The following is a 26,220-nucleotide window of genomic DNA, read 5'->3' as shown; positions in this document are numbered from 1 at the left end:
GAGGAAGAAATGAGCTCCCTTCCTGAGGCTTGGCCGTGTCTGTCCCTCCCTTCCCTTAACTAGACTTCTCTGTGCACCACCAGAAGGGGGCTTCTGTTCCTTCCCATTCGCAAAGCCAAGAGGGCCAAAGGCAAAGGGAGCAGCCGGGAGGAGTACTCGGCAGGGCAGGGCCGAAGATCGGGGGGGCGGTGGGTGGTGGGTGGCGGGCAGAGGGGAGGCTCTCCGTGAGAGGCAGCATGAAGAACGCAGGCCTTGGAGCATGGGCCCTGGATCGTAGACAACCACAAAGCTTGGCCTTGGCCAAGTCACTTAACTGTTCTGAAAAATACCTATCAGGCGGCAGTGAACGTCTCTTTCTCACTGAGAAGCCGTGGATGGAGTAGGAGGCTGAGGCCAACCACTGTAATCTCGAAGGTGGCGGGGGGCATCTAGCTGGCGGGGGAGGAAACAGGCTGGAGAGGGAAAGCCACCGTCTGAGACCGGGCGCCTTGGCATTCCGGGCCCAGGCGGAGCCTGCTCCCTCACCTCGCGCACCGCCTTCCTCCACCCACGTCGGCAGTGAGCGCTGGCGCAGCCCGGAGACCCTCACAGTGCGAATGTCAGGTTTGGGGGCCGGGTGTCCCTGCCACTGCAAATGTGCACGGGTGGCTACTGATACCTGTCCCTACAGAGGCAGAAGCTGCCCTTCTCCTCCCCATGAGGGATCTCAGGACAGTGGATGGGACAGCTCCGACCTCAGCTGGCCCCCACGCTGGGCCCTTGGAAGACTTGGATCCGTTTCTCTAGCGGTCGGGGCAGCCCCCTCTGCCACCTTCCACTACTGACCAACAGAGGGCGCTCCCACACCCCTTTTGGTCATTTCAAGCGTGTCGTTTCTCCTTTCTGCCTATTCCTTCCCTATCAAGGTGCTAGGAAGGCGACAGGTGTGAAGGGAGGAGATAGAATAAAAACCTGCCATTTATTGAGCACCTACAGCGTCCCAGGCACTGTGCTCTACTTCGTTATCCCTCACAACTCATTTCTCCGAGGAGACCGGGGCTCAGGAAGGTTGTCTTCAGGAACATTTTCCACCCGATGTACACACCTCTGAAAAAAGGTCCGCCTTTATTCACTCTGCAGACTGGGGGCTTAAGTTACAAGGCCTTACAAAAGCAGCATGGGAAACCACCCTGCTGCCTCCTGAACTTGTGCCCTCAGCCAGGTCTGGGCTCAGAACCGCCTTGTGTCTCCACCCTGGCCCGGACCTCCCAACTCCTCACTGGGTCCAGGGGATTTGCTCCTCTGGGTTCCAAGGACCTTTGCTGTCGGCTCCCTCTGGCCCGGGGCCTGACGCTGGAGAGGGAGAACAGGAGAGCAGGAGGGAGGGCGGCCCCCCGGGATAGCACTTCCTGGATGGCGTTGCCAACCTAGGAGAGCTCCCTGATGACAACAGCAGTTGCCGCTTGGTATCCAGCAAGGACAAGGGCTGAGCCTCACTCCGGGAGCCACTCATCCCTTGGATTCTGTGTCGCCCCTCACCGAGGGCCCCTGCACAGCTGGGCTCTCGGGGCACAGAATGGGTGCCCTCGGGGAAGCTGCTCTGGTCACTGGCTCCCAAGGTGCTCAGCTCAGTGAAGGGTGGGGGTGTAGCCATTTTCCCCTAAATCCAACCTTCAGCCTCCTCTTCCCATTCCGACCATCTTGGCAAGTCCTGTGGCTTTCTGGTGACTTTCAGATACAAAAAAGACCCAGTTCCCAGTTCCATCTAGTGACGAGGTAAACAGCTCACAGCTAATCAAACGCTCATGGCGGGGGAAGGCTGTGTGGGAAGAGAGGGAGAGGAGAGACGAGAGGCTCTGTGTTTCGCTGTCCCCCTGGCGTAATCACCTCCTTGGGGTGTCGGCGTCTCCTTTCTGTGTGGCTGGTGTCCAGAGCTGGGCCTCCCCAGGGTGCTGGTTTCAGTGACTGCACAGTCCCTGCTGGTAACTGGGAACTGGCAGCGTGGCAGGGTGGCTGGGGAGAAGCAGAAGAGGTCCAGCCGCTTTCCAACAGCCCCTGGAGGGGAGTCTGCAGCCCAGTAGGGTCTTCTTTCTCTAGACTGTGAAGCCAAACGCCTCCTCCTTCCTTCGTCCCAACTCTGATTCCTAAGTGCAACTGGAAAAGTGCCTTTCAGCATCCTCGTTCCCATCCCGAGGTTGTCAGCCCCCGCCATCGAGGCCTTCCTCCTCCCCTGTCAATGTAATTCATTCCATGTTGGCTCTGGACTCTGTCTAATCCTTACAACCCTGCAGAAGACCAAGCATGAAGCCCACGTTGCAGAAGAGGAAACTGAGGCTTGCTCGAGACCACACGGCTTGTTGGTGTCAGAACCAGTCAAAGAAGGATATGGGATGCCTGACTGAGAATCTGAGGTCTGGATTAGCTCACTTCATCAAAACATTTCTCGGGTGGCCGGTGGGGGGAAAAAAAAAAATTCTTGCCAGTTTAGTGCTGGGTGCCGAGGACACCAGCCGACTGAGACAGCCCCTCAAATGTTACACTCCAGACAGAGTGTAGGCCTCACAGGCAGAGGCCCCAGGGGGTGACACCAGGGGCGGGGAGCCCCAGAGCCACTGCCCCATCATCAGGGCCACCACAGACACTTGGCATCACCAAGGCCAGGCTGCTTTTCTTGGGGAAGGTATGTGTCCCACTCACCATTAACAGAATGGACACGCGAGTCCTTGCCCACTGGACGGGTCCTTGCTTTAGCTGAATCTAACCTGTGGAGATTTCATTTCACAAAAACCAATTAGGGTGAGGTTATTTGCTTCACCAAAAAAGTGAATGCAAGGGTTTTTCTTTTTTAATTTTTTTAATGTGTATTTCTTTTTGAGAGAGAGAGAAAGAGACAGAGTGTGAGTGGGGGAGGGGCAGAGAGAGAGGGGGACACAGAATCCGAAGCAGGCTCCAGGCTCCGAGCTGTCAGCACAGAGCCCAATGTGGGGCTCAAACCCATGAACCGTGAGATCATGACCTGAGCCAAAGTCTGGTGCTCAACTGACTGAGCCACCCAGGCACCCCCAAGGATTTTTTTAATAATACCTTTGTTTAGGGGGCACCTGGGTGGCTCAGTTGACTAAGCATCCAACTCTTGGTCTCAGCTTAGGTCTTGATCTCACTGTCGTGAGTTCAAGCCCCACACTGGGCTGCATGCTAGGCATGAAGCCTACTTAAAATAATAACAATAATAATAATAATAAAGCTGTTTTATTTTTTAAAATATCTAGATGGTAAAGCGTTTTTTTAATTTTTTAAATTTTATTTTAACATTGTAATTTATTTTTTTATTTTTTAAAATTTACATCCAAATTAGTTAGTATGTAGTGAAGGAATGATTTCAGTAGATTCCTCAATGCCCCTTACCCATTTAGCCCATCCCCCCTCCCACAACCCCTCCAGCAACCCTCAGTTTGTTCTCCATATTTATGAATCTCTTTTGTTTTGTCCCCCTCCCTGTTTTTATATTTTTGTTTCCCTTCCTTTATGTTCATCTGTTTTGTCTCTTAAAGTCCTCATATGAGTGAAGTCATATGATTTTTGTCTTTCTCTGACTGACTGATTTCACTTAGCATCATACCCTCCAGTTCCATCCACGTAGTTGCAAATGGCAAGATTGCATTCTTTTTGATTGCTGAGTAATACTTCATTGTATATATATACCACATCTTCTTTATCCATTCATCCATCAATGGACATTTGGGCTCTTTCCATACTTTGCCTATTGTTGATAGTGCTGCTATAAACATGGGGGTGCATGTGTCCCTTTGAAACAGCACACCTGTATCCCTTGGATAAATGCCTAGTAGTGCAATTGCTGGGTCGTAGGGTAGTTCCATTTTCAGTTTTTGAGGACCCTCCATACCATTTTCCAGAGTGGCTGCACCAGCTTGCATTCCCACCAACAATGCAAAAGAGATCCTCTTTCTCCGCATCCTCGCCAACATCTGTTGTTGCCTGAGTTGTTAATGTTGGCCATTCTGACAGGTGTAAGGTGGTATCTCATTGTGGTTTTGATTTGCATTTCCCTGATGATGAGTGATGTTGAGCATTTTTTCATGTGTCGGTTGGCCATCTGGATGTCTTCTTTGGAGAAGAGTCTATTCATGTCTTTTGCCCATTTCTTCACTGGATTATTTGTTTTTTGGGTGTTGAGTTTGGTAGGTTGTTTATACATTTTGGATACTAACCCTTTATCTGATATGTCGTTTGCAAATATCTTCTCCCATTCTGTCGGTTGCCTTTTAGTTTTGCTGATTGTTTCCTTCGCTGTGCAGAAGCTTTTTATTTTGATGAGGTCCCAGTAGTTCATTTTTGCTTTTGTTTCCCTTGCCTCCGGAGACAATGTTGAGTAAGAAATTGCTGCAGGCAAGATCAAAGAGGTTTTTGCCTGCTTTCTCCTCGAGGATTTGGATGGCTTCCTGTCTTACATTGAGGTCTTTCATCTACTTTGAGTTTATTTTTTGTGTATGGTGTAAGAAAGTGGTCCAGGTTCATTCTTCATGTCGCTTCATGTCCAATTTTCCCAGCACCACTTGCTGAAAAGATTGTCTTTATTCCATTGGATATTCTTTCCTGCTTTGTCAAAGATTAGTTGCCCATACGTTTATGGGTCCACTTCTGGATTCTCTATTCAATTCCATTGATCTGAAGGTCTGTTCTTGTGCCATTTAAAAAAATTTTTTTAATGTTTATTTATTTCTGAGACAGAGAGAGATAGAGCATGAGCGGGGGAGGGGAAGAGAGAGAGAGGGATACACAGAATCCGAAGTGGGCTCCAGGGATGCGGGGCTCGAACTCACCAACTGTGAGATCATGACCTGAGCCAAAGTCGGATGCTTAACTGACTGAGCCACCCAGGCGCCCCCAGATGGTAAGGCATTTTTAAAACACAAGAAGTCAGAAAACAAAGTAATAATCATCTATCACCTCACCACGTAAGAGGCTAGAATGTAAAAGGCAGAAAACCTGAGCAGCACGGGAAGATGTGTTGGCTTACGTGGTCAGACCACAGATAGCACAGAGTAACATGATTCCCACTGTCTCTTGCATCTTCTTTTGTCCCTCAGCACCTTGGCTTCGTTCTCTGCAGGCTTTATCCCCACGCGTGGGAAATAAGACTGCAGCCTTACTGAGCTCACACCCTTATGATGCCCCCAAGAGGAGGAAGCTTTGCCTCCACTCAAATTCAGAAATCCCCGGGGAAGGACTCTAACTGGCGATCTTGGGTCATGTGACCCACCCTGTAGTCTGAGGGACCGAGTTCCGTAATTACAGGGCATGTGACTGGGCTGGGAGAGAAACCACTAGTTCTCCAAAAGAGGGGGCTGCTCTTCTTGTGGACAAAAAGGTAGATGACCACTTTATACCAGGGGAAAAGCACTCCTAATATGTGGCCTTGAGTGCAGGCAACAGAACCCATACGGGGTGGTTTACATAAAAAGGAAATTGTTAGAGACTATAAGGAATCTTCTGCTTCTGGCATTATAGCATCATGGCTGAGGAGAACAGCTGAACTCTGAAAAACATATTTATTTGAAATGTAACTGATCTCACAAGAGATAGGGGATGTCCCTAAGCACACCCCCTCTGGGATAAGGGACCGGGGGCTGGCCAGGGCTGGGGCAGCAGGCAGCCAGATAAATTTCCTCCTGTTACTGGGAAACTGAGGCTTGGTCCAAGCCCAAAACAGGGAAGGGGAGTGTTGGAGTCCCTCATTCAAGGCGAGAGGAGGTAACCCCAGATCATGGTGCTTCCTGGTACCAGCAGAAGAGGAAAAGCAAATGCCGTCTGCAGGGCTGCATCCCCAATCCTCGACCGAGACCTACAGGATTCCTACCAATTTGAAACCAACAATGAGCTCACAAAGATCGCAGGCACACGAGGAGGCAAGTTACTGTGTCTGTGAGTCAGCAAAAAACAATGAACTCCAGGTTTAGATCCCTAAAGACTGAAGATCAAAGGATTTTCAGATAAAAATATATAAAACATACATTTATGAAATAAAACATGCAGTCACAAAGAAGCCACTCGACAAAAACAACTAGGAAAGAACAGATGGGTTTTAAGATGGAACTTCAAGAAATGAACAATAGGGGTGCCTAAGTGGTTCAGTAGTTAGGTATCTGACTTCAGCTCAGGTCACGATCTCACGGTTCAGGCATTCAAGCCCCGTGTTGGGCTCTCTGCTGTCAGTGCAGAGCCCGCTCAGGTCCTCTGTCTCCCTCTCTGTCTGCTCCTCCCCCACTCTTTCTCCCTCTCTCTCTCAAAAATAAATTAAAAAAAAAAAGAAATGAACAATATAAAGGTTGGAATCAAAAACCTTACTGAAAAGATATTAGAGACAGTTGAAGAGAGAATTAGTGAGCTGAAGCTATAACCAAAGAAATCACCTGGTAAACAGCACACACAGAGAGGCAAGAAAATGAAGAGTTTAAAAGAGATTTTAAGAGACATGGAGGACAGAGTAAGACAATATAACATATATTTATCAGAATCTCAGTAAGAAGGAAAAGAGAAAAGGAGGAAATGAAATATTTAAAAAGACAATGACTGTGCAGTCTCCAGAAGTGATGAACAACATAAATCCACTAAGAAAGTACACATTCCAGAGTGCCTGGGTGGCTCAGTTGGTTAGGCACCTGACTTGTGGTTTCGGCTCAGGTCATGATGTCACGGTTCACGAGTTCAAGCCCCACATCAGGCTCTGTGCTGACATCTCAGAGCCTGGAGCCTCCTTTGAATTCTGTGTCTCCCTCTCTCTCTGCCCCTCTCCTGCTTGCACTGTCTCTCTCTCTCAAAAATAAATAAACATTTAAACAATTATATGGTAAAATACAATATGACAATAAAAATGAGTGGGTTGTACCTACATGCAACAACCTAGAACTGTATACTCATATACAGTTCTCATATGCTGAGAGAAAAACACACAAGAACATGTGCAGTATGGTTCCACCTGCATAAAGTCCGAAGTAGGCAAAAACTAACCTCTGTTATATCAGATTATATATCAGTGGAACTATAAGGAAAAGCAAGGGTATGATTAACATAAAAGGATAGTTACTGAGGCATGATTTAAAAAGGAACATATTGGGGGTCTAGTGTTAATTTTATAATTATTCTATTGTTGTCTTGTGCACCTTTCTATACATGGGTTATATGTTATAATTGTTCAAAAGTTCCAAACAAAATCAAACCAGAGTGCATACCATCAGACCTACACTAAGGGATGTACTTCAGGAGGAAGGGAAATGATCCCAGAAGAGGAGGCTGAAATGCATGAGGAAACAGTGAGCAAATCAAATGAGGAACATGTGGGGGGAAAATCAAACAAACCCTACCCTATAAAATAACAATAAGGTAGAGTTTGAGGGGGCCAATCAAAAAGGACAGACCTGAAGTACAGAACAAAATTAGGTCAGGCAGGAGAGGATAACCAGTGTCAAAGGGTTGCATTATTCACTTTTAAGATAACATACATTATCAGAGATCCAGAAAATCATTACATAATGATAAAAGTCAAATTGGTTCGAAGATATAACAACTCTAAACACCTAATTAGCTTTCAAATATATGGGGCAAAAAAATGGACAGAACCATACGAGAAATTAAAGAATCCACTATCATGACAGAACACTTCATAGACCTTTTTCAATCATTAACAAATCAAGAAGACAAAAAATCCAGCAAGGGTATAGAATATTTGAATGACCGAATTAACAAACTTGATCTAATGGACATGTATACCAGCCTGCACATGAAATAGATACACTCAAGAATACATAGAGTATTCACACAAAATGACCACATGCTAATCATAGAACAAGTCTCAAGAAACATTAATAATTCAGTATCATGAGGACTGTAGTCTCTGACCACAATGTAATTACATCATTACTCATTAACCAAAAAAATAAATAAAAATTTTCCATACATTTAAAACACACTCTCAAAATAAACGAAGTTTGAGTTGGGAGAGCACATGGGACTATAGATGAAAATAGAATGGCCATATGTTCACAATTGGACCTGGCTGTAGGTACCTAGGGGTTCATTATATATTCTCTTCTCTTTTATGTATTTGTTTTCCATGATAAAAGATTTTGAAAAACAATACTCAAGAATAACATATGTGTCAAATAATTAACAGTAAATTTTAAATATTTTACAATAGACGATGAAAACTAATCAAAACTTGGGGGATACAGTGAAAACAATGAGAAGAGGAAAACATAACACATTGAAAGCTTGAAAAAGAAGAAAGGCTGAAAATAACACATTAACTGTCCAAGTTACAGAGAGAACAGCCACATAAATTCAAAAACAGCAGCAGTCAGGAAATGACAAAAATAAGAGCAGAAATTAATAGACAGAAAACAATGCAAGAGAGAGAAAATCCATGAGGTCAAAATTGGTTCTGTGAAAAGACCAATTAGATTGGCAAACCTTTGGTGAGATTGACCAAGAAAAAGAGAAGTCACAAATATACAATGAGGAAGCCATTGTTTATTGGCTTCCAAATAGGAAGCCGCCCTGCCCAAGAGCAGAAATGAAAGGATGAAGGAAGTGTGGACAGCTGTGGAACATGGGGGGAATGCTGACAGGTAGAGTCCAGACCAGCTCAGGTGAGGCGCCCAAGATCACTCCACTGACCCTGGGGCTGAGTATCAGAACCTCAGCCACTTACAACCACATCCCTGAGAGCCAGAGTCCAGCTCACCACTGTCCTCACCAAGAAAGGGACTTCCAGGGAGCACCTGGATGGCTTAGTCAGTTAAGCATCTAACTCTTGATTTCAGCTCAGGTCATGACGTGGAGGTTCATGAGTTTGAGTCCCACGTCAGGCTCTGTGCTGACAGCATGGAGCCTGCTTGGGGTTCTCTCTCTTTCTTTCTCTCTGCCCCTCCCCTGCTCTCCCTACCCTCTCAAAATAAGTAAACATTAAAAAGAAAAGAAAGGTGCCTGCCTCCCTCCTGCCCACCTACCACCCTTTTGCCATTCACAGCCCCTCACAAGCATCTGATTGGTGGAGGCTGAGCTCTAGCTGGGAGAAAGACTCATGGTTCTGCTTTCTTCCTGGAGCAGGCAGGCCTCTCCAAATTTAGGGAATGTGGTTAAAAGATGCTGGAAAGGTTAAGATGATAATTTTCATGTGATATGGATTTCTCTTACCATAACTAAAACACTTTTAATGCTCAAGCAGCCAAAAGGCATGTCATGGGGCCACTACAGGTAGTACTTATTAGGACCCTGGGAAAGGCTATGAAAAGTCTGAGGCTTTGCCCTACTTGCAAGCTAACAAGCTAGCCTGCCACCGTTTCATGGAGACTGGCAGAAGACAGGAGACTCATGGGTCAGAGACAAAGGACTGTATTACTTAAAACAGAGCGGGCATCGTGAGTTTCATGTTTGTGCTGTTCCTCTTGCCCCACAAGTCCCATGGGGTGATGTGAAGCAGCCCAAGTGGGTGCCACCACACAGTGGGTCTGCATCACAGCTGAGGAGCCCCAGGCTTAGCGAACTCAAGTCTTTTATAAGGAACTACAAGCAAATCTGCCCAACCTTTGCCCTGGAAGGAGACAATATGGGACAGTAAACAAACCTGCCCTCTGCTCTGAAGAGAGATAGTATCTCCATCTTCCAAGACGGTTCAAAATACAAACATACTTTGTCCAGAACAAAGGCGTGCATGTCGTGGAACTCCAGAGCAGGACAGGACAGGGCATTGCAAACAGCGGCCACAGGCTCTGTGGTCAAGACCCTCTCAGAGGAGCAGTGCCTAATGTGGTCAAGAACCAGGCCCCACGGCAACAGGGACAAGGACAAGGACAAGGACCAGGGAAACTCCAGATTCTCACATGAGCTGATATAACAGGGATAGAGACTCAACAATAGCCCCTGCCAGTTGTTCTGCCAGCCAGGTAGGGAGTGGCTCCAAGCCAATTTTAAGTTTATTTTGAAAAACACAGAAATGTGGCACCGCTCAGGCCCAGGTGTTTTAGAAAACAGCTCCCACTGCTGTGTAATGGCCTGTCTCCTCTCTCTCTGGGACTACTCAGCAGCTCACCCATCACCTATTCTCAGCTCCAGCCCCCATTCCAAGTCCCTGGCCTTGTTCTACCCCAAGACAATACAGCAGTGGCAGAGTGAGGGGGGTATTATTTTTACCCCATCTCATCTCAAAAGGATTCTAATTAACCAACAAAACAAAACAAAACTCATGCAAAACAAGACTTGTTGCATCAAATAAGAGGCAAAATTGGGGTAAAGTGGCCTTAATCTTGTACCCTGTTACTCCATGGGTCTCTGGATTGGGCTGTGAGTTTCCTGGTGGCCATAGCAAAAAGGGAAGTAATAACATCATCAGATACAAAACATAAATACAACACGGTTATTCAGAAGAAAGCTGGCCATTCCTGTACTAACAGGGAGAGAGATTTCTTCCCTGGTCCTCTTTGAGATAACATCATGTGATGTAATAAAAGCATCCTCGGGGCACCTGGGTAGCTCAGTCACTTGGGCGTCCGACTTCAGCTCAGGTCATGATCTCATGGTCTGTGAGTTCAAGCCCCGTGTCAGGCTCTGTGCTGAGCCTGGAGCCTGCTTCAGATTTTGTGTGTCTCTCTCTGCCCCTCCCCTGCTCATTCTCTGCCTCTCTCAATCTCAAAAATGAATAAATGTTAAAAAGAAATTTTTTTAAAAAAAAAGCATCCTCAACAATATCCCTTCCACAAATACAGCAATATATCTGTTGTGACACTCTCCCCGCAGTCTCCCTTAGTGAAGGATACATGTATCCAATTCAATTCAATGAGAGAAGTTCTAAGGGGCTAGAGAAATTCTAGCCATGGGCTTCTCAGAGGTCTCTCAGAAAGATTTAGAGGTTTGCCTTGGTGACCTGGGCCTCACCTGCTGGCTTGACTTGCCTAGACCTGCTCTGGCCTCATTACTGAGCCTTCTGCTTGTGATGGAGTTTCCTCAATGGCCCTTCTCTAATAACCTGGCCTCCACATTGTTGCCTTAACCCAAAGCCCTTGCGGCTTCCCCTCCCACACCTGTGGCAGACATCACTAATCCATCCCGGCACTGATCCTCAGTCCCTGTCCAGGATCAGATGACCGGAGGGCTGTAACAATGTCTGCAATCAGCGTAACCAACAAAAGATATCCAGGACACCTACACGCCAGTAAGAAAACGATAAATAGCCCAAAAGAAAGATAGGCCAAAGATCTAAACAGGCCTTGCAAAGAAAGAAACTACCAATGGCCAGTCCACATGAAAAGTTGTTCAGGCTAACTAGTAACGAAGGAAATGCAAATTCGAACAAGAAGAAAACACCAGTTTGCACCCAACAGGCTGGCAAAGACTGATACACCTCGCGGAGCACGTGAAGAGACAGAAATTGTAGTTGGTGGTGGGAGCGTAAATTCGTGCTACCACTTTGGAGAATAGTTGGATGATTCTTAGTAAAGTTGAAGATGTATAAACATCACGACCCCAAATTTTTACCTCCAGATGACAACCGCAGAGAAACTCTGTGTTGTGTGTCCAGGGAGTCATGTTCAAGAAGGTTCTCTGCGGCGTAGATTACAATCATGAACTCCTGCGAGCAACTATTCTTAGCAGGAAGGTAGATGAATTGTGGCCGTCAGAAAATAAAGGACACGCAGATTACAAGGAGTGGGTTCGAGTCAGCACTGATAGATCTCAGAAGCATCATGTTGAGATAAAGCGACTGGCAAAATGATATGCAATGTGATGATGTCATTCATGCAGAATTTTCTAACGCAAAGCAACATTGTTTGCAGATATATACTTATTTGGTAAGTTGTCAGGCATGTTTGGGAAGGAAAGAATACTTCAGAGAAAGGAGAAAGGAGGTCAAGGGTGGGCTTCAGTTTTTTTCCATGACTATATATATATATATATATATATATATATATATATATGGGCACCTGGGTGGTGCAGTTGGTTAAGTGTCTGAATTTTGATCTCAGCTCAGGTCATGATCTCACAGTTTGTGAATTCAAGCCCTGCATCAGGCTCTGAACTGATGGTGCAGAGCCTGCTTGGAATTCTGTCTCTCCTTCTCTCTGCCTCCCCCCTGCTCATGTTCTCTCTCTCTCTCTCTCTCTCTCTCTCTCTCAAATAAATAAACATTAAAAATGTTTTAATTAAAATATATACATATTATACAGAATAAGTCAAAATATTTCAAACAAATAACCTTGTTAGAGTATAGATATTTGTTACATCATTTTCTGTATTTTTCCATATGTTTCAAATATTTCAAAATTTGTGATTAAAAGCAAAACAAAGAGTACTACGATCCTGTGGTGATGCTAGTCAGAGCAGGGATGATGGCAGGGAGAGGTCACTATTTCCATCCCTGCCTGGAGTCCCAGTTTCTCTGACTACCACTCCCCCCACCACACACACTGTGGTAGTCCCCAGTATCCCCAGGGTCCCCAACTTGTCCCCGGGACCCAGCCATTGCTCATCTGATCAGAGGCCTTGCTGGCACTGCCTGGATCCCTGACAGTCACCTGCTCCTGATGCCCCACGACCACGAACTCCTACTGGATGCATGTCCTAGATGGCCGCCCATCACTCATCACACAAGGTTGAGCAGAGACCATGGGACTTTTTTAAATTTTTTTTTTTAAATATTTATTTTTGAGAGAGAGACAGAGCATGAGCGGGGGAGGTACAGAGAGAGAGGGAGACACAGAATCCAAGCAGGCTCCAGGCTCTGAGCTGTCAACACAGAGCCCGAGCCCGACGCAGGGCTTGAACTCACAAACCTCAAGATCATGACCTGAGCCGAAGTCTGACACTTAACTGACTGAGCCACCCAGGCGCCCCGAGACCATGGGATTTAAAGCCAGAAGATGTGGGTTCAAACAGTAGTTCTGCCACATCTTGGCTATGTGACCCTGAGAAAGTAACTTTACTTCATGTTAAGGAGGACAAAACAACAGGAGAGAAGGAACCTGGGACCCTCACATTTGCGCAGCTGGCCTACCAGCCTTGAAAAGCTCACCCTTGGTCTTTCTGACCATGGAGAGAAGGAAATTCTAACTTGTTTAAGCCACTATGATTTTAGGGATTGAGGTAATACCGTTCTTCCCAGAACGCCCCTCAACATTATCTAAAGCTTTGCTTCTCACAGTGTGGTCCCCAGACCCGCAGCACAGGCCTCAGCTGGGAAATTGTTAGAGATGCAGAATCTCAGGCAAAATCCCAGAGACCTGTGTGCGCGCTGGACCGTAAGGAGCGTAAGGAGCCCGGCTGCAGGCCCAGGATATGGACAGGGACTTTCCTGTTGCCCTGGAATTGCTAAAGCTGCAAAACCAGGAAAACCAGGTACTTGTGCACTCTACTCCTTTGTTCTAAAGCTGCTCCCAGAGCAAACAGCCCCCAGGGTCCCCCGTGAGAAGACAGCGGGCAGCCCCACCCCCAGCCCAGCGCAAAGTGATGTTGAGGCTTCTCCCTCTTTGCCAGTTCCCACCTGCACCGCGGCCCCCACTGCAGACCCATCAAGAAGAGGGCTCCAAGGTGATCTGGGAGGGCTGCCCGAAAGAGGGGGAATCTAGCAAGTGTCTCATTCCCCAGAGGGGCAGCTCAATAGTCCGGAAGTGACCATCCCCAAATCACTAGAATAGGACATCAGGGAAGAGGCGAGTGGGAAGGGACAGTCTTTTCTCCCAAAGGGATGCAGTTATGGTACACCAAGACCATGATGTCCCAGGGGACATTGCTCTGTCCCGGCGGGGGGGCAGGTGAACTTTCTTCAGGGGTGCTGCTGGGGGCCTGGAGTCTGATGGAGGGATCCCTTCTCCTACGGTTCCTTCCGACCCCAGGTCCCCATGCTTTCAGACTCCCCTTTCCTGTGGAGGCCTCGGCCTTGGCAAGGCTCCTGCGTCCGCTCATGGTAAACACACGTTTGCCAAACAGTGGAGGGCGGGCTGCCCTTTCTCTCTGCCCGCTGTCCCCCCTCCAACGTCTATCTCCTCCTGCTCAAATGGAAGACCCGTTCAGGAAAGTCAGCACCCAAACTGCAGGAAGTGCAGAGGAGGGAACAGAAAGAGACAGAAAACAGAAAGATGGAAATTATTTGATCAGAAAGCCAAAACGTGGAAGCAACTCAAATGTCCATCAGCTGACGAATGGGGAAATAAAAGGTGGCATAGCCATATAATGGAATATCATTCCGCCATAAAAAGAAATGAAATGTCAGCACGAAATATCAGGATGAACCTTGAAGCCGTGCCAGACACAAAGACCATATATCGTATGGCTCCGTTTACATGTAAATGTCCAGAATAAGCAAATCTATCAAAACGTAAAGGAGGGGCACCTGGCTGGCTCGGTCAGTGGAGCGCGCGACTCTTGATCTCAGGGATGTAAGTTCGAGCCCCAGGTTGAGTGGATAGATGACTTAAAAAATAAATTCTTCTTTTTTTTTTTTTTTTTTTTTAATGAAAGAAACAGAAAGTAGATGAGTGGTTGCCCAGGGCTGAGGAGATGGGGAATGAGGGAAGGGTGCCAGCTAAGAGGTGTAGGCTATCTTTTGTGGAGTAATGAAAATGTTCTAAAATCAATTGTGGTAGTGGGCGCACAACTTGGTGAATATACTAAAAGCCAGTGAATTGTGCACTTTGAATAGGTGAGTTGTATGGTATGTGAATTTTATCCCAATAAAGCGGTTTCTAAAATTAAAAAAAAAAAAAAAAAGATAAGCATTCAAGAACATTTCTCTGAAGTGAGGGATAGGAGTTTCCAGACTAAAATGGCCTGTCAGGTGCCAATACAATGGACAAAAATAGACCCTCACCAGCGCCCATCATCATGATATTTCAGACAGGGATATTCTATGAGCTTTCAAAGAGGAAAAATAGGTCACTTTCCTAAAAAGGGTCGGGAACGAGAATGGCTTCCGACCGCTCCACTGCAACCTTAGATACAAGAAGCCAACGCCTCGTCGCCTTCAACATTCTGAAGGAAAGTGATTTCCCACACAGAATTCTGGAGCCAGCCGAAGTAGCAATCAAATGTGAGAGTAAACTAAAGACGTTCTTGAAAGGGTTCCCTCCCACCAGCCCTTCTCAGGAAGTTAGGGGATGTGTCCCACCGATAGGAAGGGGTAAACCATGGATGATGTGGGCTACAGAAGGGGGCCCACCACAGTGGAGGGGAAAGGACATCGGGAAGGGTGAAGGGAGAGCCCAGGGTCCCAGCCGAGCACCCGGCAGAGAGAGGCCAGCCAGACCACATGAGATACCTCTGCTGCCTTTTAAAATAAAATTAGTCGGCTGAGCGTCCAACTTTGGCCCAGGTCATGTTCTCATGGTTCGTGCGTTCGAGCCCCGCATCGGGCTCTGTGCTGACAGCTCAGACCCTGGAGCCTGCTTCAGATTCTCTGTCTCCCTTTCTCTCTGCTCCCCCACCCCCCACCCCGCTCATGCTCTCTCTCTGTCTCAAAAATAAATATAAACATTAAAAAAAATTGTTTTAATAAAATAAAATAAATTATAGTCTATACGCCCCTAGGTAAAATAGTGAGTGTTGACTATAGAAAATATGACATAAGGAAAAGGGCAGCCTGGCCCAGCTTCCACATGCTCTTGATCCTTTGCTGATGAGTTTCCTCTTGCTCCCCCAGGCACAACCTCCTCTGTCAGCTGGGAACCCTCATGCTTTGACCTCATGATTGAACAAGTGGCAACTGAGAAGCAGAAATCCAGAGGAGCCCACTCCCCCCATGTACGTTGGCACACATATACACATACACACATACATATACACACAGGCACAGACCTTGCCATCGACTTGCTGGGAGCCCCAGGTTTTCAGGACCCATTCATAACCTCACCGGCTTCTCCAGAAGAGGCTCCAATCCCCTCTCAGGAGAGCCGAAGGCAGACTGTGACCAGAGGCTCTGTTCAGCTGGCCTTCCCTAGAAGCCGTCACCTGCCAAAAATAGACAGCCCTTCTCGGGCTTCTGTTACTTTGTATACTGACTACCATTTTCATTTCTGCACGTGCAAATCCTGCCTGATAAAATTTTCTAAGATTTTCTTTTGAGGCAGAAATTAAAGAGTGGAGAGAAGAATGTGCCCAGAAGTCATGAAGTCCCAGAAGCTGGTATGCAAAGGAACATAGGTGAGTGCACCTAAAATGGAAAGTTTGAGGCGGGAGTTTGCAAGAAGTCAAGCCAGCCAGGTGAGCTACAGGGCTGACCCCTGGACCGTGGGGGCTTTAAGGCAGAGCAGTCCAATAGATGGCCACACCCTCTCCCAAGGGACATTCCTGGACTTCCCTGAGCACCAGAGCAGCCGGGGGCACTGCTGGCGAGGGTCCTGGGGTATTGTGAGGAGTCCTGCGGGGCCCAGGGTCTCCCACATTGCTGCCCTGCTGCCCTTGGCTGCTGGGCCTGGAGATGTCTCGGGGCAATGGATGGACACAGTCGTGCTGACACGGGAGCTGCCTCGGAGCTGGAAGCCCCACAGGTGAGCAGGCTGGGCCCAGGGAACTTGTCTCTGTTCCGCAGCCACACCCTGAGTTCTGGTCCCGGACAAGAGTTGGGACCTGGGCTGTGGCCCCAGCTCCCCGCACCTGCCCTCAGTGATCAGGAGAGGGTGGACGATGCCCTCTCCAACCCAGGTTATCTCACCTGGGCCACACATGAACATCTAGAAAGGTTATGGGATTAGACTCGTGGTCAAGAGAGCTATCATGCAGGTAGTGGGGCACTGTTCCCCTCCTGAGCCCCAGGGAGGGTCACCCCCAATCCCTGCCTCTCTAGACTGGACCCCTCAGTGCTTCCTTCCCCACCCTTCCGCTTGCCACAGGCCTCAGGGGCCCTCGGAGCCTTGTTTCATCCTCAAAGGACAGGAACAGAGGTGGGGATTCGCCTCAGTGTCACAGCCCAAGAGCCCAAAGTGTCCCAATCCCAGCCAGACGCCCCGAGCATGGAGCCCCTTCAGAGCAGGCGCGGCAACGCCGACCACAGCCACCAGGTGGCGCCAGGAAACCGCCTGAGACGCCCAAACCCAGCCCCAGCCCGGTTTCATAGCTCTTCCTCTCTCCGCGCCGGCCGGGGTCCTCTCGGCTCGTCCGCACCCGGGCCTCGGTTCACAGCAGAGTCTGGCCGGTGGGCCGCGGGCCGGAGAGGAGGCGGGGGAAGCGGGGCAGCTGTCGGGACATCCTCGTGGAAGGAGCCTAGGGACCGCTTCGGTCCAGGGCGACCTGGAGGCTGGACGCGTGCACCAGCAATATCCGGGGTCCTGAAGGTGCCCCCATCAGGTGTGCAGCCCACCCTCCCCACAGAACCCCTGGGGTGAGCCGTGTTCCTCCTGCATCGTAAAAGGGAGAGCAAGGGAATAGAACATGGAGGAGAAATAGAAGACCTTGTCGTTGGCAGAGCACCTCGGGTGCCCAATTCTGCCTGTGCCCAGCTCTGGGCCAGACTTAGTATTTCTAATCTTTTACAGGGATGCTCCTATAACCAACCATTCTCCACCTTCCTTTCCCAAGCTGCACAGCTCTCGGTGGTGGGAGCTCACTGACAGTGGAGCTCACGTCTGCCACCCAGCCCCAAACCCTCAGTCAGGGCCACCCCATCTGTGCAGGGGCGCCTCAACCCCACGGAAGGACCAGAAGTGCTCACCACTGTGCGGGGCCAGGAGTCATCCCAGGGACCTGGCACACGCCTAACCTGAAGCCCAGGCTCCTGCAGCCTGAAGGACAGGATCCCCACCGCCACCCAATCTACCCCTGAAATGCAGCCACCTCCCTCCCGGCCCACACACCCTGTTGGGGAACCAGGAGGCCTGGAAAGAAGAGGAGCTTTAGAGCCCAGGCAGACCTGGAATAAAGCTGGTTCTGCACTTACTGGCTGTGTGATCTTGGGCAAGTCCTCTAACCTCTCTGGGTCTCACTGTCCTCATCTGTAAAGCGAAAGCACTCGTGCCCACCCCGGGGGGTTGTAACTGGTAGAAACCATACCCATGAAAGAATATTCCTGGTGTGTAGCAGATCCTCAATAAACCCTCTGATTGGATATTCATCGGCTCCTATTTTGTACCAGACCCTCTGCTGGTGTTCAGGGGATCCCAGAGATGAAGCGGATGTGACTGCTGCCCTCCGAGAATGATCTTTGGGGAAGAGAAAATCCATGCTTCAAAAGTCAGGCAGCATTTTCCTGATGTTAAATGTGGCGGCATTCAAACATTTATTACGTTTCAGGCTCTAAACACGCTGCAGGAAACAGTGAATGTAGTTACCCTTTATTGAGTATATACTCTGCACCAGGTTCCTCACCTACATTTGTTCAACAGCTGTGTGCTGGGGCCCTAGTGGGCGCCGAGTACTTGGCGGGGACCTGGGGCACAGCCACGAGCAGGATGGTGACTGCCCGCGAGGAGCAGACAAGCTAGAGGGGAACAGATGACAAAGTCATGACACAGACGCACATGTAATTAAGGTAAGTGCCTCTCAAAGGGACATGGAAGGAGCCTTACCGAGGAGGACACCCGAGGGTGGGGGGGAGGGAGCATCCGCCGCGATGCAGGCAGCAAGAAGGGGTGTCGTCAGTACCAAATTTTAAAACAATAAGAACCCACTAAAAGTGAGTCTGCTTTTTATTATCACTGCATACCAGCAATTCTAAACAGTGTCCTCCCCCCAGGTTCTGTTGTTGGTTTAAGACCTCAACGATTGTTTCCGTTACTGTTAATTTTTAGTAATATACATGTAAGTTTCAAATTAGTACATTTTCATTACTTATCCCTTAAAAAACATTGTATTCTGCTTGGAAATTAATTGGGACAATTCCCAGTCATTGAGCCACTCCCGGGACCAGCTACCCGCGGTCATGTGGATGCAGAATTGTTCATGCTCACTTCAGAGGAATGTTGTGTCTCGAATCCCTGTTGCACTGTCCTTCATTTAAACAGTCCGTTTGGAATAAACATTGGTAGCATAGTTCTATGTGACCATTTGGAGTTCCTATTTGTTTAAAATTTTTCAACTTAGGGAAGTTATCTGAGAGCTGCTAGAATCGATCCTGAAGAACTACATGTGGACAATACCGCAATTTCTGGAATTTCTTGTTGAAATGGACTTTTTCTGAATTTCCACCAAACATCCTTATGTTTAAGGCTCTCCCTAATTATTTGTGTGTCTATTGCTTCGGGTGAGAAAGAACATTTCCAAATAAAAATTAATTGAAAATATTCTTTGGTTAATTATGATCAAAGATAAATTGATAAATTTGATCAATCTGAGCTACTTCTTGAACATAAAAATATGCAAAGATCAGGGGAGCCCAGGTGGCTCAGTCAGTTAAGTGTCCGACTTCGGCTCAGGTCATGATCTCGCGGTCTGTGAGTTCAAGCCCCGCATCAGGCTCTGTGCTGACAGCTCTGAGCCTGGAGCTTGCTTCGGATTCTCTGTCTTCCTCTCTCTCTCTGCCCCTCCCACACCTCTCTTTCAAAAGTAAATAAACGTTTTTAAAAATATGCAAAGATCAGGGTTTTTTAAATGTTTTTTATTTATTTTTGAGAGAGAGCATGGGGGCGGGGGGGGGGGGGACAGGGGCAGAGAGAGAGGGGGACAGAGGATCCAAAGCTGGCTCTGCACTGACAGCAGTGAGCCCATGTGGGGCTTGAACTCATGAACCATGAGATCAGACCCAAGCCAAAGTTGGCTGCTTCACCGACTGAGTCACCCAGGTGCCCTGCAAAGATCAGTTTCGACAGAGTCTGGCATGTCTGCAGAAGGCTAGAAAACAGAAAATGCAGTGTTATCATTTATTACCACAATAGATGTAAATAGACATTTTTCCCTTTCCTCAAAAAATGCATTGATTAAAAGGTATTAATCCATTGCTTAAAACATTTTATTGTACTATATTTGTTTTATTTTTTACTATGATGATTATATGTATGAAATTCAATAAAAGAAATTTTGCACTGCATTTTTTATTGGTCACGGTTGCTATTCATGTCATGATTATTACTGAAAATCACGTATAGAAGAGGGATATCTTCAAAAAAAAATCTACTCTGGATATCAAATACTCTAAGTATGCCTCTGCAGTCAGGAAAGGCTTCCCTTGAGTAAGTGAAACCCCAGCTAAGGCTTGAAGGGTGAGTTGGAGATGGCCAGGAAAAGAGTGTGCTTTGGGCAGAGAGAAGAACATGTGCAAAGGCCCTGCATCACAGCAGAGGAAAAACTCAAAACTGGCACTATGGCTAGAGCAGAGTGAGCAAAGGTGAAGGGCCACAAGCTGAGACCCCAGAGGGTGGTAGGGGCCATGTGATTGGAATGGGATTTGGTTGGACTCTGAGAAAAACCAAAATAAGTTATTTAAATTAGATCACATTTTATTTCTGTTTCCCGTAAGAAAAGCCCATAGGTTGGCAGGTGTGTGCATAGCAGTGTTAGGGACCAGGCCCCTTTTGTCTTATTGCTCTACTGGCCCCAGTATTAGCTTCCTCCTCATGGTCCAAGATGGCTGCTGGAGTCTCAGCCATCATGTATGCATTCTAGTCAGCTGGAAAGAAAAGGGGCAAAGGAAGCCCCCCCCGCCCCCCCACACACACATTAGAACCCAACACCTGCCTGCATCCAGTCAGTCATGATTTAATCATTTGGCCCATCCCAGCTATAAGGGAGGCTGGGAAATGGAGTCTACATAAATGGCTTTGTGCCTGGCTATAAGCAAGGATGGTCTTTCTAAAGAAGGAAAGAATGGGGGCGCCTGGTTGGTTCAGTTGGTGGAGTGTGAGACTCTTGATCTCGGAGTTGTGAGTTTGAGCCCCACATTGTGTGTACAGATTACTTAAAAGTAAAATCTTAAGGACGGCTGGGTGGCTCAGTCAGTTAGTCATTTGAGTTGACTCAGGTCATGATCTCACGGTTCATGAATTCGAGCCCTGCATCTGATGAGCTCGAGCCCCGCTTCTCTCTCTCTCTCTCTCTCTCTCTCTCTCTCTCTCCCCCTTGTGGGATTCTTTCCCTCTCTCTGTTCCTCACTTACTCGCGTCCTCTCGCTTTCAAAAAAATAAAATAAAATGAAGTAAAATAATATCTTCAAAAAATAAAGAAGGAAAGTCAAAACCACAATGAGATACCACCTCACACCTGTCAGAATGGCCAACATTAACAACTCAGGCAACAACAGATGTTGGCGAGGATGCGGAGAAAGAGGATCTCTTTTGCATTGTTAGTGGGAATGCAAGCTGGTGCAGCCACTCTGGAAAACAGTATGGAGGTTCCTCAAAAAACTAAAAATAGAACTACCCTATGACCCAGCAATTGCACCACTAGGCATTTATCCACAGGATACAGGTGTGTTGTTTCGAAGGGACACATGCACCCCCATGTTTATAGCAGCACTATCAACAATAGGCAAAGTATGGAAAGAGCCCAAATGTCCATTGATGGATGAATGGATAAAGAAGACGTGGTATATATATATACAATGGAATATTCCTCAGCAATCAAAAAGAATGAAATCTTGCCATTTGCAACTACGTGGATGGAACTAGAGGGTATGATGCTAAGTGAAATTAGTCAGTCAGAGAAAGACAAAAATCATATGACTTCACTCATAGGAGGACTTTAAGAGACAAAACAGATGAACATAAGGGAAACAAAAATAATATAAAAACAGGGAGGGGGACAAAACAGAAGAGACTCATAAATATGGAGAACAAACTGAGGGTTGCTGGAGGGGTGGTGGGAGGGGGGATGGGCTAAATGGGTAACCTCTTACCCATTAAGGAATCTACTCCTGAAATCATTGTTGCACTATATGCTAACTAACTTGGATATAAATTTAAAAATTAATTAATTAAAAAAAATAAATTAAAGGGGTACCTGGGTGGCTCTGTCGGTAGAGCATCTGACTTCAGCTCAGGTCAGGATCTCACAGTTCTCTCATGATTCGTGGGTTTGAGCCCCATGTCAGGCTCTGTGCTGATAGCTCAGAGCCTGGAGCCTACTTCAGATTCTCTCTGTCTCTGTCTCTCTCTCTCTGCCCCTCCCCGGCTTGCATTCTCTTTGTCTCTCAAAAATGAATAAACATTTAAAAATTTAAATAAATAAATAAATAAATAAATAAATAATTTTTTTAATGTTTTCTTGTTTATTTTTGAGAGAGAGAGGCAGAGCATGAACAGGGAGGGGCAGACACACACACACACACACACACACACACACACACACACACAGAATCTGAAGCAGCTCCAGGCTCTGAGCTGTCAGCACCGAGCCCGACACGGGGCTCGAACTCACGAACCGCGAGATCATGACCTGAGCCAAAGTCAGACACTCAACTGACTGAGCCACCCAGGTGCCCCCAATAAATTTTTAAAAATGAAGGAAAGAATTGATCATGGGGGATGGGCACATGGCTGCCACACCACGAAAAGAATGTTGGCCTTTTTCCTAAAAGTAATAATAGCCATTGAAGGTTTTAAGAATAGTGTCCTACCTTCATTTTAGGATGGTAAGGAGTGGCTGGCCAGTCAGGGTGGCTTCAGGAAGGCAGGAGGAAGCTCCAGCAATGGTCCAGGCACAGTGGTGTTGGAGTGGAGTGGATGCAGAAGAAGAGGGAGAGGAGATGTTGAAGATGCCAAGACCAGAGTGGAAGAGAAGTAAGTTTGTGGGTGACTGAGCGAGGTCAGTTTGCGCTTGTGACGTCCGAGGTGCCTGTAAGACATCCCAGTGGGGATGTTGGCGGGCAGTTGGCTACACAAGTCCAGAGCACAAAGAGTGGTTCAAAGGGCAGATAGGAGTGAGGGGGTTATGGTGACGAGATGCTAGTAATGCCACAGACCAAAGGAACACACACAGGCGCGAGGGCAAAGGCTGAGCCTTGGTAATCCCATCAGTGACAGGCTGGGAAGATAAAGTGGAGAAGGAAACAGCAAGACCAAAGATGAGACGAACAGAAGGCAGAGCTCTCGTGGAAGCCAAGGGGTTTGAGTGTTTTGAGGAGAGAGAGAAGGCCTTCCCTGCCGTGACCTTCCCTGACCTGTACTGATGCAGAAGCAGGGAAATGATGAGAAAACCTGAAGTCAGGGGTCAGCAGATCTGGCCCCGACACCTCCCTGACTAGAACTCAATTCCTCATCTGTAAAGTGGGGCCAGGACACCAACCCTTCTGTGTAGCCATTCTTGTTGCCTCTCCAACATCATTCCTCCTGACTTCCTCACGGAACCACAGTTTTGTTGGAGTAACTATGGCAGAGACTGCCGATTGCCCCCACATCCATTCTCCCTTCTTCCATAGAAATGGAAATTTCAGCTGGCCAAAGACTGCATTTCTCAACTCCTTTGCAGTAAGGGGTGGCCATGTGACTTCAGTGGGTTCTGTTATAGGAGAGGAACCCCGAGCTTAGGGAACCTGAAACTTTCCATTTATTTATTTATTTATTTATTTATTTATTTATTTATTTATTATTTTAGAGGGTTCAAGGGAGAGAGTGTGAGCAGGGGAGAGGGGCAAAGGGAGAGAGAAAGAATCTCAAGCAGGCTCCATGCCCAGCGTGGAGCACCAGTCGGGGCTCAATCCCATGACCCCGGGATCATGACCTGAGCCAAAATCAAGAGTTGGACCCTCAACCAACTGAGCCACCCGGGTGCCCCGGGAACCTGAGTCTTTTAACACCAGATCTTAACAAACTTGCCTTTTGACCTGGACGAAAACGCTACCTTTAAGGCTGTTTGCTGTACACACCTCCTTGAGAGGTGTGCAGAAACATGAGAGACCCGCAGAGAATTATCTCCCAGCATTGCAGTAATATTGGATTTTGAATGAGCAGCGGTGTAATTATGGCCCCTGAGACATAAAGATGAATTGTTAGCAGCTTCCAGGAAAGCTCTCTTCGTTCACTGTACGTTGTCACGTCTAGACGTGACACTTGCCGACAGGCAGCCATCTTGTGACCATAAAGAAAAACATGGCTGACCTCTTGGCAATGGCAGAGACAAAGATTGAAAATAGCCTTGGTACTTGACGACGCTGTTGAGCCACTCACCCACTACTGGCACCATTTCACTTCTTGCCACCTTGTTATGAGAAAGCAGAAATTTCCTCACCGTGGAAGCCACCGGAGTCAAGTGTCAGCTTGAGGCATCCTGAATCTTGCTCTAGTAAGGTGCGCCTCCCTCCTACAAGTGCTGTGAGGCCATCCAGTGTGAAAGCTCAGGTGGGAAGTGCTGGGGGCAGGGTTACTCAGAGGGGACTTCGGACCACCATCAGGTCACTTGGGGGTTGGCGGAGGGGGCCCAGAAGAGGAGTGGAGCCAAGCGACACACTCGGCGATTTCAGGGTGGCTTGGGGCTGTGGGTGACAGATGGCTTGTCAGATCAGTTCGTCGGGACTAATGGGCTGCTCTGATACCACCCACGGAACATGCTGGGTGCAGATCTGAACAGTTGAGAGGGAGCTTTCTGGAGGCACTGGCTTTGAAGCCAAACGTGAATCTAATGGGGGGAGATTTCAAGCACCTTGAACAAGCTGGTGGGGCACATTTGGGGGAAAAGCAGGTATTCTATCACTCTTCAAATCCTCAAATGACCCTCCTCTCAATTAAATTCAAAAGCAATTATTGAGCACCTAGAGTGTGCAGATGAAAAAGACACAAGTGCTGCCTACTGCTGGCTTGACATCTGGAGGTGGCAGGGGATTATCATTTACCTCTCGGCTCAGGCTTGCTTCCTCTGGGCAGCCTTTCCAGACCACACCCTCCTCACCCCCACCTCTGCTGCTCACCATCTCAGCTGGGTTACCCTCCTGCTCCCCCTGGAGGCCCTCCAACTCAGCTGAGTCAGTCACCCCCCTCCCCACGCCCCACCCCTTCCCCCAAACCGGTCCAGTGTGGATCTTCCCACTCCCCCCACCAGGTCACGAGCAGCACGATGCCAGGCACAAGAAACAGGCAGGACGCCTGCGTTGAGAGGGACAGAGGAAGGCGAGCCCCTTCTGGGAGATCCCACCAGAAAAGGGCTCCAGGGAGAGATGAACAGAGTGACAGGGCTGGGCGTGGGGATGGCCTGTCAGGTGGAGAGAAAAGGGGTGCAGGAAGATAGGGGCCAGGCCCTAAGCAGGGGGGTAAAATTCAGCTGGCAAGGTGACACGGAAGAACCTATGGATGTCCTTGGTGCTACAGCCTGGGCAGGCCCCTGGGGATTTCGAGCAGGATAATTAACCTCATACAGGCGTGCCTCAGAGATATTGTGGGTCGGTTCCAGACCACCACAATAAAGCCAGTCAAATGAATCTTTTGGTTTCCCAGTGGTAAAAAAGTTATGTCGACACTATATTGTAGTCTGTTAAGTGTGCAATAGTATTATGTCTGAAACAACAATGTACATACTTAATTTTTTTTATTTTATTATTTTTTTTAACGTTTATTCATTTTAGAGGGACAGAGCGTGAGCAGGGGAGGGGCAGAGAGAGAGAGGGAGACACAGACTCTGCAGCGGGCTCCAGGCTACGAGCTGTCAGCACAGAGCCCAGAGTGGAGCTCGAACTCACAAACCATGAGATCATGACCCGAGCCGAAGTCAGAAGCTTAACCAACTGAGGCATCCAGGTGCCCCAGGTACATACTTAATTTAAAAAATACTTTATTGCAGGGGTGAAACAGTGACTCTTGATTCGGGGTCATGAGTTCAAACCTCACATTGAATTTAGAGATTACTTTTTAAAAAATGATTGCTAAAAAATGCTAACAATCTTCTGAGCTTTCAGCAAGCTGAAATCACTGATCACATAGTAATGAAAACTTTTGAAATATTAAGAGAGTGACCAAAACATGACACAGAATCGTGAAGTGAGCAGCATTTGCTGCTAGAAAAATGATGTCCACAGACTTGCTTGATGCAGACTTGCTTGGCCTTCAGTTTGTAAAAAAATGCAATATCTTTGAAGCAAAGTACAATAAAACAAGGGATGTCTGTAAAGCTTTATTTGCGCAATTATGATGTGCCAGGCACCAGCTTAGATGTTCTACATGTATTTCCTTTTTTGTTCTTTTAAAGTAATCTCGGGGCACCTGGGTGGCTAGTCGGTTAAGTGTCTGACTTTCGCTCAGGTCATGATCTCACAGTTCGTGGGTTCGAGCCCCATGTCGGGCTCTGTGCTGACAGCTCAGAGCCTGGAGCCTGCTTTGGATTCTG

The 26,220-nt window shown here is 47.7% G+C and overlaps 1 long non-coding RNA gene across 1 annotated transcript in view; it reads right to left on the bottom strand.

Moving 5' to 3' along the window:
* Nucleotides 1-1,077: 1,077 nt before the first annotated feature.
* LOC124529046 (uncharacterized) overlaps nucleotides 1,078-26,220 on the bottom strand; it is a 29,161-nt gene continuing 4,018 nt past the window's right edge. The window contains exons 2-4 of the long non-coding RNA XR_006966279.1: nucleotides 18,031-18,179; nucleotides 15,841-15,993; nucleotides 1,078-2,123 (exon numbers count right to left, since the gene is read on the bottom strand). This is a non-coding gene — a long non-coding RNA (uncharacterized LOC124529046). The remainder of the gene's footprint in view (nucleotides 2,124-15,840; nucleotides 15,994-18,030; nucleotides 18,180-26,220) is intronic.

This window comes from Lynx rufus, unplaced genomic scaffold, assembly GCF_022079265.1.
Source record: "Lynx rufus isolate CCGP_SWC_20201006 ecotype Redwood Valley unplaced genomic scaffold, mLynRuf1.p SCAF_6, whole genome shotgun sequence".
NCBI lineage: Eukaryota > Metazoa > Chordata > Mammalia > Carnivora > Felidae > Lynx > Lynx rufus.
Note: the sequence above shows the minus strand (reverse complement) of the source record. Positions and strands in the feature narration are given on the sequence as shown.